The sequence below is a fragment of the Loxodonta africana genome, chromosome 18 (genome assembly GCF_030014295.1).
Source record: "Loxodonta africana isolate mLoxAfr1 chromosome 18, mLoxAfr1.hap2, whole genome shotgun sequence".
Lineage (NCBI taxonomy): Eukaryota > Metazoa > Chordata > Mammalia > Proboscidea > Elephantidae > Loxodonta > Loxodonta africana.
Window position 1 is genome coordinate 73,081,893 of NC_087359.1, and position 11,470 is coordinate 73,093,362.

Genomic DNA, 11,470 nt, shown 5'->3' on the forward strand with positions numbered 1-11,470 from the left:
GGCCCAGGCAACAGCATCACTCATGACGCTACTCCCTGGAAAGAAGCGATTGGTCTCGTATTGTGAGCCAGACGCTGTGCTAAGTACTCTTTGTTGCAGTTCCATTGAGTGAGCTCTGACTCGTGGTGACCTCGTGTGTCAGTCCGTCTCCTTGAGAGTTTTCCTCTCCTTCACCGGCCCTCCACTTACCAGCAATCAGTCCTGTCTGATGACGCATCCAAAGTAAGCAAGTTGAAGTCTTGAACAATATTGTGTGATCCACAGGGTTTTTGATGGCTAATTTTTAGAAGGAAACCCTGGTGGCGTAGTGGTTAAGTGCTATAGCTGCTAACCAAAAGGTTGGCCGTTCGAATCCGCCAGATGCTCCTTGAAAACTCTACGGGGCAGCTCTGCTCTGTCCTATAGGGTCACTATGGGCTGGAATCGACTCGACGGCAGTGGATTTTTTAAATTTTTCGAAGTAGGTTGCCAGGTCTTTCTTCCTAATCTGTCTTAGTCTAGAAGCTCTACCGAAACCTGTCCACCATGGTTGGCCCTACTGACATTTGAAACACTGATGATATACCTTCCAGCATCACAGCAACATGCAAGCCACCCCAATATGACAAACTGACAGATAGGTAGTAGATTTTCACAAGTAGGCTCATTTAATTTCCACAACAATTTTAAGAGGTACATTCTAGTACGATACTCATTTCCTGATGAGGAAATCGAGGTTTAGCACAGCTGAAAAATTTCCCTGAGGTTATACAGCTAAGTAGGTGTTAAAGCCAGGATTTGAACTCAGGTGTCTGATTCCATCCCCTGGCTTCCTAACCATTACACTATACTGTAAAAATGGCATGGGGCGTCCAACGTCATCATCTAACTTCACAAGGGCAAGGAGAAAGAATCAAGATCATCAGCCCAAGGCTGATTCCTATGAGGCAGAGGTCAAACATAGCTCCATTCTCCCAATTTTTTTTTTTTTTAACCAATTCTGACACCAGCCGTCCCTCCCATGGCAATCTCTACTTCTCTGCTAGGTTGGGTAGCCTGTTCGGTGGCCACACAGAACTCACAGACAATATTCAGAGGTATGGGGTTTATCAGGGAAGTAACAAGTTGCAATTCAGGATCAGGTATGCCTCAGGATACAGCTCTTTGGTCAGGACAGCTCCTTGGCCATGCCCACAGGCAGGCTTCTCTCTTGGCCCCTTGGCCCTTCGGCCTGGCCCCTTCCCTGTTTGGGCAAGTGTTACAGCTCTTTAGTGCAGCCAGTAAGCGCCTGGAGGCACCCCACTCTGCCAGCAAGCCTCAGCCCGAAGGCGCTCAGCTGTCTCACTTTGTGGGCCACCACATCCACTGTAGCTGCCTTGCTTCACGGGCAGGGAAGCCCAGTTTCGCTAGCCTCCTGGATTTGCTGCCACCTTTTCTCTGCCACTGCTGCTCACTGTCTAGCACTTTTCCGGTGTTACAGCTCTCTCTGCCTCCTGGGTCCAGGAGGTTCTTAGCTCAGGGACGCTGGGTCTAAAAGACGTGCTCCGTTCATGGCTCTTCCTTCTGATGGTAGTGATGTTCCCTCTCTGCTCTGGGATTGGCTCCTTTTTTAAGCCTAGCAGGATGGCAAAACTGACCAGTCTACTACAAGGATTTCACAAGCCCCTTATTTGCATATTCCCACCCCTTCGAGGGGTCCATGCACCGTATTTACATTATTAACGTGCTGTCCAATCACCTTGGTGGACCATAAGCACCTTTTTTGCATAGTCCCACCCAATCATTTCATGTGAGTCACAAGACCATGAATGCTTAGAAGGGCTATATTAAGTAATTCACTGCACTGCAACTATGTTGTATATTTCCTTCTACGTATGTAAGTTCTTCCTATTATTGTATACTTGTAGAATGTTATTGTATGCTTATTATTATTATTGTATACTTCAGAGTCCTCAGGTGGTACAAACAGGTAATGTGCTTGGCTGCTAACTGAAAGGTTGGAGATTTGAGACCACTGAGAGGCACCTTGGAAGAAAGGCCTGGTGATCTAGTTCCAGAAAATCAGCCATTGAAAATTCTATGGAGCACAGTTCTGTCCTGACACACATGGGTCAGTATGAGTGGGAGCCAACTTTATGGCAACTGGTGGTGTTGTATACTTGACATTTTGTAGCCTTTTCTCCTTCCATTTAATGCGTACTTTCTCATTTTGTTAAAAAAACTTAGTAAACATCTTTTCTTTTTTTAATTTTGAAAAACGCACACGTGTGTAAACTAGAGAGACCAGTGCCAGAGACTGCCAGGAACCCGCCACACAGCTTCAACGATTATCAGCTGCTCTTGTTTCCTCCATCCTTCTCCCCCTCCGTTATTTGAAGGAAATTGTAAATACGTCAGTGTGCAATTTTAGCAGTTCCTTAATATTATCAGATATCCAGTCTATGCTCAGATTTTCCCCATGTAAACATTATTGTAATGTTATTCCAATTCGATTCTGAGAATAAATCAGATATCCAGTCTATGCTCAGATTTTCCCCATGTAAACATTATTGTAATGTTATTCCAATTCGATTCTGAGAATAAATTAGGAGGAATTGGTGGGGGTGTGGAAGTGTCAGACAACTTGAGCAAAATTCACCCCGACATTTTGGAGTTTGCAATAGCAAACAAATTAGCAAAAAAAAAAAAAAAAAAGCACTCCAAATTCAAATTTAGGAAACCGGATTTCAAAGCTCAGTAAGAAGATGTGTAATCCTGTCTAGAGCTGCACCGTGTTGCGAAGTAGCACTAGCCGCATGTGGCTGTTTACATTTAAATTAACTAAAATTAAATTCAGTCCCTCGGTTGCACTAGCCACATTTCGAGGGTTCAGTAGCCATGTACGGCTAGTGGCTACCACATTGCACAGTGCAGACAGGACATTTCTACCATCGCAGAAACTTCTGTCGAACAGAGCTGGTGTAGAGTCCAAGAGCCAGCAACCAGTTGCTGTGGGCTCGACTCTGACTTCAGGTGTGTCCCAGTAGAACTGTGCTCCACAGAGTTGTCAATAGCTGATTTTTTGCGGTTGATCACCAGGCCTTTCTTCCAAGGTGCCTCTGGGTGGACTGGGACCTCCAATCTTTCAGTTAGCAGCATTAACCATTAGTAGCACCCAGGGTCTAAGAAGGAACAGTATTTACAAGGGGCAGGAGATTCTTAAACGATTTAAAAAAATCTGCATTTCAGTTGTGAAAGATCTTGAAAAAGTGCGTGTGACTGTACAAACTAAAAACCAAACCAAACCCACTGCCATTGAGTCCGACTCATAGTGACTCTATAGGACAGAGTAGAACTGCCCCTTAGTTTCCAAGGGGCGCCTGTCGGATTTGAACTGCCAACCTCCTGGTTAGCAGCCATAGCACTCAGCCACTATGCCACCAGGGGACTCTAATGAGCTTAAAATTCAAGAGAAGACACAGGGTAAGGTTCAGGTCCCATTGCTTATTTATTTCCCAATTTTCATTGAACAGTCCCCACTTAGCCATGTGCCAACCCGAAGTTTGCTTTATTTTTATAACTCACTTCCTTTTCTCGAACAAACCCCTATTCACAATCAGCAGTGGAAAGGCTGAAGCTAGTCCAACCTTATATATATTAGCTCTGTTCAAAATAGTCTCATTTCTAGTAAACATCATATTCAAATAACTTTATCCTCCATCACTGCCCAGCTCAGAGCCTCTGCTTCGAGCTTGTGGCATAAAGGGCAGATTTGTCTGTTGGTGCCCCTTCCCCTTCTTGCAGCGGATGTGACTGCGCCAGGAGTCCTGTCTGTGGGAAGTGGAGAAGGACCTCTTCCTTCTGTGCCATACCAAGCTTCTCTGTTTGACCAAGCCCTCAGTGTTTGGTGGTAGCTGTGCAGTGGGCTGGCTCCACCTAGGTGGTGTCCCAGGTAGGATTCTGCTATGATGTCATGCTTGTCCAGGCAGTGTTTCTCTGTCCAAGCTACTAAACTTCAAAGGTGGGCAGTCAAGTCTCAGCCACTCCAACCCTCAAAGGTGGGCAGTCAAGTCTCAGCCACTCCAACCCCCAGTAGGAGACCACATCCTCATTCACTGGGGTGGCCCTTCTGGGTTAGTCCCCCTTTACTCAGGATAGTGGGAACTTCCTATGTTGCTGTCATGGATTGAATTGTGTCCCTCCAAAATATCTGTCAACTTAACTGAGCCACGAGTCCCAGTATTGTGTGATTGCCCACCATTTTATGCTGTAAATCCTATCAATAGGATGTAATGAGATGGATTAGAGGCGGTTATATTGATGAGATCTATAAGATTAGATAGCGTCTTAAGCCAACCTCTTCTGAATTATAAAAGAGAGAAGCGAGCAGAGAGACATGGGGACCTCATACCGTCAAGAAAGCAGTGCCAGGAGCAGAGCACGTCCTTTGGACCTGAGGTTCCTGCGCTGAGATGCTCGCAGACCAAGGGAAGACTGATGACAACGACCTTCCTTCAGAGCCGACAGAGAGACAAAGCCTTTCCTTGGAGCTGGCGCCCTGAATTTGGACTTTTAGCTTATTGTTCTGTGAAAGTATATACTCCTCTTTGTTAAAACCATCCACTTGGGGTATTTCTGTTATAGCAGCACTAGATGGCTATGACAGTCACCTTCTATGATGTCCCAGAGGATGGCTTAGCATCCTTTTTGTGCCCAGGTGCGCCACTCCACAATGGCTTATTCCAGCACCATGCTGAGCCCTCTGTGAGTTCCCAACCCTCCATAAGTGACTCCAGAAAGGAAGTGGTACCTGCCCAAGTTCCAGAGTCACTTCTTCACCTCACAGGCACTTCTGTTGGGATCCCCCATTTTTAAGGACCAGATAGAGTCCCTTTATTGCATGGAATGGGGGAATGATTGAAGAGATAATCATTTCGTAAGGAATTCTGCTCCCTCTCAAAGATGGTGCCTCATCCCTTCACCTCCCCTTCTCCTTACATCCTCCTGGTGCTAAAAGCAACTAGTCCAGACTAGATGGATATATTAATTATCTATTGCTGTGGTTTGTTTACCCCCATACTGAGCAGCTTAAAAATAATAAATATTAACTCATGGGATATCTGAGGGCCTGGAAGTCTAGTGTAGCCGAGCTGCGTGTTCTGGCTCAGGGACTGTTAGGAGGTTTTAGTCAGTTTGTCAGCTGGAACTACAGCTGTCTGAAGTCTTGACTGGGGCCAGAGAATCCGCTTCTGAGATGGCTCACCGTTGAAGGCGGCAGTTCAAGCACAACCTGTTGCCTTTCCCTGTCACCCACAAGTGAACGTTTTGCTTAGGACCAGAGGTATCAGCCTGGCTTCTTGGATGGGATGTGAGTGTGGGCTGACTCCCTCTTCTGGGGTATCTTGATCCAAAACACCTCCAATAGCAGCTGGTGGCCTATCAGCATGTCCCTCTCCTTTTGCCCTGAGCACATGTCAGTATTCACATGAACTGCTTAGCTAAACATGTGCTTGTTATGGTACTTGGCTAACCCCACTGCTGTATCTGTTCTTGTGGGGAGGTAATGGGGTCCTTCTCCTACAGCACAAGACTGTGTGTGCAGACCATTTCCCTGTGTTGGCTGCAGAGCGAGACCTGCTGGCCATGAGAGACCAACACCCCCTATCGAATCTGACTTTACTCTGTGTCTTCTGTATGTGAGTAAAGTGTTGCTCCATCCAATGTTTGTGTGTGAGTCATGTCCTTCTTGGTAACCCTGACATCTGCAAACTATGGGGTGGGTTATTATCTTCCATGTGATGGGACTCATCCCCTGGAGATGTCACTTGCTCAACACTCACTCACATGACTGTTGGCAGGAGGCTTCAGTTCCTTGTCTCGTGGACCTCTCTATAGGACTGCTCGGAACACGGCAGCTACCTTTCCCCAGAGCAACTTGTCTGAGAGAGAATGACCAAGATGGAAGCTGGAATGTCTTTCTTAGCCTGATCTAAGGAGTAACACACCTTTTCTTCAGCTACATTCTATTGGTCACACAGACCAATCCTGGTACAGTGTGGGAAGGGACTACACGAGGGCAAGAATACCAGGAGGCAGGTATCACTGGACGCCATCTTGGAGGCTGCCTACCATGTGAGGTTCATGGATTGTGAGGACGTAGCCTGAGAATCAAGCTTTCTTTTAACTTATTCTTTTGGAATTTAGCCAACTTGTTTTCACGGTGCATGAGCTTTTCCAGGAAAGACCCTGGGAGAGTCTTAGTCAGTGCTACAATTGCCCTGAATACACCAATATCTAAAATTACATTCGGTTTCTGTTATTACACAAGCAACATGTATTAATTGTGGGAAAGGGAAAAAGTACAGATGAGTGAAAAAGCAGATAAAAGTCACTGTTTGGTCCACCATTCAAAAATAAGTTCTGACTACATTTTGGCGTATACTTTTACATAATTTTTTCTGCTCACTCACGCATTTAACAACTATTTACTGAATGTCTATTATGTGTCAGCAATTCCACTTCCCGGAATGTACTTAAGGAAATATTCAAGGACATGGACAAACAGTTAGCTGCAACCAATTTAACCTAACAATGTTTACCAAACAACCTTGATACTGTTTTACATTTGTAACTAGTCAGATTAAGAAACATTTTTCTTTATGGTTTCTGATTCAGAAAGTTCTTATCCGTACCTAAGATTACATACATTAATTTTTTTTTTAATTTCCTTATGCTTTAGTGAAAGTTTACTGAGCAAATTAGTTTCCCATTTGATAGTTTGTATATAAAGCGTGCCATGAAATTGGTGGTATTCCCCTCAAAATGTCAATACTTTCCCCACTTCCGCCCTGGGTCCCCCGTTTCCTTTCATCTGTATTTTCTACTCCTTCCTGCCTTCTCACCTTTGCTTTGGGGCAAAGGTTGTCCTTTCGATCTCCTACAATTGATTGTTCTAAGGAATATGTTCCTCTCGGGTGTTATTTTTTATTTTATGGGCCTGTCTACGGTTTGGCTGAAAAGTGGTCTCCAGGAATGGTTTAGTTCCAGGTTAGGAGGGAGTCTTACAGCCGTAGTCTCAGGGGTTCCTCCAGTCTCTGTCAGAGCAGTAAGTCTGATATTTTTTGTGAATTCGATTTTTTGTTCTACAATTTTTCTTCTACTCTGTCGGGGACCCTCTGTTGTGATCCCAGTCAGAGTGGTCAGTGGTAGCTGGGCACCATCTAGTTCTTCTGGTGTCAGGGTCACGTAGGCTGTGGTTCATGTGCTCTATTAGTCCTTTGGACTAACGGCTCCCTTGAGTCTTTGGTTTCCTTCATTCTTCTTTGCTCTGGGTGGGAAGAAACCAATAGTTGTATCTTAGATGGCTGGTTCCAAGCATTTAAGACCTCAGATGCTACTCACCAAAGTAGGATGCAGAACATTATTTTTATGAACTATATCTTGCCAACTGATGCAGATGTCTCCCAAGTCTATGGTCTTTTACCTTCAAGCCTAGGAGCTTCATCCTGTGAAGTGTTTGCTTATGTCTGAGAAATTTCCATGACTGTGTCCCTTGTGTGGTCTATATCAACATACAGCAGCAGCTACAATTGTGTATTTAGAAATGTCCACAGCCAAAGCTATATCTGCAGGGGGGTGTGCTCCCTTACACCTTCCCACACCTCTTTAGCATACCTGTCCACTTATGTATCCATTCTTAAATTACTGTTCATTAATACTATTGCTGCAGGATTGTCTATGTTACAGTAATTACTGCTGTCGTTAGGTGCCATCGAGTCAGTTCTGACTCATAGCAACCCTATGCACAACAGAACAAAACACTGCCCCGTTCTGTGCCATCCTTACAGTCGTTATGCTTGCGCCCATTGTTGCAGCCACTGTGTCAGTCCACCTCGTTGAGGGTCTTTCTCTTTTCCACTGACCCTGTACTCTGCCAAGCATGTCATCCTTCTCCAGGGACTAATCCCCCCTAACAACATGTCCAAAGTACGTAAGACGTGGTCTCGCCATCCTTGCTTCTAAAGAGCATTCAGGTTGTACTTCTTCCAAGACAGATTTGTTCGTTCTTTTGGCAGTCCACGGTATATTCAATATTCTTCACCAACACCACAGTTCAAAGGCATCAATTCTTCTTCAGTCTTCCTTATTCATTGTCCAGCTTTCACATGCATATGATGTGATTGAAAATACTGTCAGTTTGTCCTACTGTGGGGGCTTGTGTATTCCTGTGATGCTGGAAGCTATGCCACCGGTATTCAGATACCAGCAGGGTCACCCAAGGAGGACAGGTTTCAGCTGAGCTTCCAGACTAAGACAGACTAGGAAGAAGGACCCAGCAGTCTACTTCTGAAAAGCATTAGCCAGTGAAAACCTTATGAATAGCAGCGGAACATTGTCTGATATAGTGCTGGAAGATGAGCCCCCCCAGGTTGGAAGGCATTCAAAAGATGACTGGGGAAGAGCTGCCTCCTCAAAGTAGAGTCGACCTTGATGACACGGATGGAGTAAAGCTTTTGGGACCTTTACTTCCTGATGTGGCACGACTCAAAATGAGAAGAAACAGCTGCAAACATCCATTAATAATCAGAACCTGGAATGTACGAAGTATGAATCTAGGAAAATTGGAAATCGTCAAAAATGAAATGGAACACATAAACATTGATATCCTAGGCATTAGTGAGCTGAAATGGACTGGTATCGGGCATTTTGAGTCAGACAATCATATAGTCCACTATGCTGGGAATGACAACTCGAAGAGGAATGGTGTTGCATTCACCGTCAAAAAGAACATTTCAAGATCTAGTCCGAAGTACAATGCTGTCAGTGATAGGATAATATCCATACGCCTACAAGGAAGACCAGTTAATATGACTATTATTCAAATTCACACACCAACCACTAAGGCCAAAGCTAAAGAAATAGATTTTTGTCAGCTGCTGCAGTCTGAAATGGATCGAACATGCTTTTTACCTTAGTTGCCCTTTATTCTTGCATTCCTCTCAGTGTCTTTCTTTGCCTTGGTCATATTGTGCTGCTCCTGTTGTCGCTGTCAGGTGCCGTTGAGTAGGTTCTATCTCATAGCGACCCCATGTACAACAGAACAAAACGTGGCCTGGTCCTGCACCAGCCTCACAATTGTTGCTATGTTTGAGTCCGTTGTTGCAGCCACTGTGTCAGTCCATCTTGTTGAGGGTTTTCTTTTTCGCTGATCCTGTACTTAACCAAGCATGATGTTGTGCTGACTTCCCTCATATTGTGTATTGCCTTCCCCTTCACCAATATTAGCACCTGTCTTCTATCTAGCTAGTAACTTCCCTCCTCCCTCTCCCACCCCTGGTAACCTCAAAGAATTTTTTTTTTCTGTGTGTAGTCTTTTTTTTTTTTTATTTAAATAATAGTGGTCTCATACAATATTTGTCCTTTTGTGATTGACTTATTTCACCCAGCATAATGTCCTCCAAATTCATCTATGTTATGAGAGGTTTCAAGAATTTGTTATTATTCTTTATTGTTGCATAGTATTCCATTATGTGTGTGTACTACAGTTTGTCCATTCATCCGTTGATGGCATTTAGGTTGTCTCTGTCTTTTTGCTATTGTGAATAGTGCTGCAAGGAACATGGGTGTGCACATGCCTGCTCATGTTGTAGCTCTTATTTCTTTAGGGTATATACCTAGGAGTAGGATTGCTGGATTACATACACTAATTTTTAAGAGATGGGTTTTAAAAAATGTTTCTATTCTCTTTGTATCATAATCATAAAATATATAATTATGGCTATTCTATAGTCTCCGTGGCTGTACTTTTCTTTCATCTTTGCTTGCTCGTTTGTTCTTTTTCTCTGAATTTTGGAAAAACTTTTCAAATTGATCCTTACCTGCACATCTTCACTGTATAAAAATTTTAAAACTCTTTTTAAACATTTAATTGACTAATTAAGCAGACAAAATGATATTCATAACAAATGTCTAAGGTCTAAGATACCACCGCCAGTATTTTAGAAATCCCCTCCCGGCCCTGATAATCATTATCCTGAATTTTGAGGTTATCATTCCCTTGATGCGATGCCAGCTCTGTCTGCATTAATCGTGGGGCATGTCCCAAGTCTCAGGACCTTTTCTGCAAAATGGAGATGATAACAGAGCACAAGGATTTACTGTGCAGAGGGAGCTTAGCACAATGCCTGGCAGATGGCAAACATTCAGTAAGCGGTAGCTATCAACATTATTATTTTGTTATTGGTGTGTTATCAGCATTCTGCATGTTTGTGTGTTCATTATTGGGATGTAGTTACTACTATTCACCCCGCTGGAGGCTAAGCTACAGTGAAGGAAAGGAACTTTGTCTACTTCATTCATTTCCTTATCTTCAGCAATTAGAATGACCTGATGCATGGTAGACATTTAAGAAATATTTTTTGGATGAATAAGTTTTTGAGAATTTGGAGAGGCTGCTGACCAAAAGGTCTGCGGTTCAGGCTCACCAGCTGTTCCGTGGGAGAAAGATGTGGCAGCCTGCTTCCATAAAGATTTACAGCCTTGAAAACCCCATGGGGCAGTTCTGCTCTGTGCTATAGGGTCACTGTTGGTCTGAAATGACTCAACAGCAGCGGGTTTGGTTTTTTGGTTTGGATAGCAGGAATTGCTAATTATATGAATTCTGACAGAATTTGGTGGTGTTACTTATAATAGCAAACAATTAAATCAATCTACATGTCAAATACCAGGGCTTAGTTGAATAAACTATGGTGCATCGTGTGTTGGAACGCCATATTCCAATTGTAAATCACATTGTGGAATACTTACTGATGGGGGAAAGTGTTGACTTATATTGTTGGAGTGAAAAAAAGGGGAATTATGAGACAGGATGTACAATATGATCCCAAGTATATAAAAATCGTGTGTGTGTGTGTATGTATGTATAAACACACAGAAAAAAAAACAGTAATATAAAAGATATTCACAGTGGTTGCTTCTGGTGGTAGGATTAAAGATGAGTTTAAATTCTCTTCTTTGAGCTTCTTTGTATTTTCCAAATATGTTTATAGCAAGCATACAATTATTGAAATAAGAAAAAATCATATTTTTAATAGACGTTTACCAAAGATGAATTAATTAGCATAAATACCAGAGATACAAAGAATAGCACAAATCTAGAAAAATAATGTCAGGAAGGCTAAAGCTAAGAATGGCTTAGGACTCAAAGGAAGTTTTAAAAGGCAATAAAGTGGGTCCTGGATCGGCCAGCATTCTTAGTTGCAAGCAACAGAAACAAGCTCTGGCTAATTTAAGCCACAAAGGAATCTCCTTAAAGGACAATGGGTAGCTCGCAGAATTTCCAGGAGGACAAGAGGACCAATGTTAGCAGCTAGAAACAATGCCCTAAGTCCACCACAGAACTGGCCCAGCCGACAGATACGCTTCCACCACTAACAGTGGATACAATGCAAACCCTGCTGCCCTGAAAGCTCGATTTCAGCCCCACCACAATCATCACCAGAGAGGTGCTTTA